This window comes from Perognathus longimembris, chromosome 10 (genome assembly GCF_023159225.1).
Source record: "Perognathus longimembris pacificus isolate PPM17 chromosome 10, ASM2315922v1, whole genome shotgun sequence".
Taxonomy (NCBI): Eukaryota; Metazoa; Chordata; class Mammalia; order Rodentia; family Heteromyidae; genus Perognathus; species Perognathus longimembris.
Window position 1 is genome coordinate 34,632,704 of NC_063170.1, and position 1,403 is coordinate 34,634,106.

Here is a 1,403-nt window from a genome sequence, read left to right on the forward strand (position 1 = left end):
GCATTGCTGTGGCTCAAGTAGTAGAGCACAAAGAGGCATCTAGGCCCTGAGTTCAAGCCCCACAACCAAACACCACCACCAACAACAAAAGGTACCGGAACCTAAAAATCAAGGAAGACTAAGTTAGATCAGGCCCCATACAAAGAGATTTGAGATTTTCAAGGAACCTTCTTGGCTCTGCCTAGAGTCCAAAAAATGCCCTCTAACCTCAAGAGAGCCTTTGTCTCCCACCAGGCGAGTAGCTGGTGGCAGGACAATGTGATGAGGTTACTTTGACTGTGGCCATGTGGCAGCAGGAAAACCCCAACCCCCTTCCGGCCTCTTTGTCCTATTTAGTGCTCCATTTGCCCTGTCCTCTCACATAGCCCTGCTGGTCTTGACTCTGAGGTGAAGGAGTAAACATCTTGGGGCTCTTTATTAGTTTATTTCAGAAGATGGAGCCTGTTTGTCCCTGGGGTCTGTCCTTTTTTATGGCCTCCAGCCCTTCTTGACAAATTCTAGTGACTGGAGAGAACCCCCACTTTCTACAGCAGATCATTAAAACACCACCATAAACCCAGAGCCATAAAACATTATTTGCCTGAGCATAAAAGGAGGGTAGATTTTCCCAGAATGACAACAGGCCCGGCTTTCTCCTGCTGGGAAAGGCGGCACAAGGGTGCAATGGTTTCTAAATTCCTTATCTCACAACTGCTTTGTGAAATAACCCTATTGGGAGTGCAGCCAAAATTATTGATTTATTTGTTCCACAGATTCCAGAACATTTTTAATGAGAGAGCATGGTGATGCTTTGCCAGTTATCTTGGGATAACTCAGCCAGAGAGCATACCCAGGCACGGACATTGTGTGCCAAGGGAGATGTGAGATCCACAAACTAGAGAGCTGTCTGTCACAAGCCTTCCCAGATGGGGAGGCATCCATTTCTCCCTTTCCAACAGTCTGCTCATTTTCCAGCCCAAACCAGTCAACATGCCCAACTGGACTGGTTCTTACAGCAAAGTCTGGCTTTCCAGAGAAAGCCCTTACCCATGTTTCCCCATTGAAGGGGAAATGGTTCCTCATGGCATCCTCCTCTGGAATATGTCTTTCATTTATTCACCTTTCATTCATTTGGTTCTTATCAAGCACCTCATAAGCACCAGTTACTGATCTAAGACCTGGGGTCACAGCCATGGAAAACATAGACGAGGTCCTGCTGACACAAGTGTGTTTGCTTATGAGGCAGCAAATATCATATCTGAAGTCATAGGGAACATATCTGTTAGAAATTCTGATTTTTTAATAAGAACAAGGTCCATAGCTTATGCTTTGAAAACAGGACCAGATATTTGTCCTAAGAAGGATCCAATAATCCAATACACTCCTAGCATTTCTTTCCGAGAAAAGTGTAAGCATTCACTTCA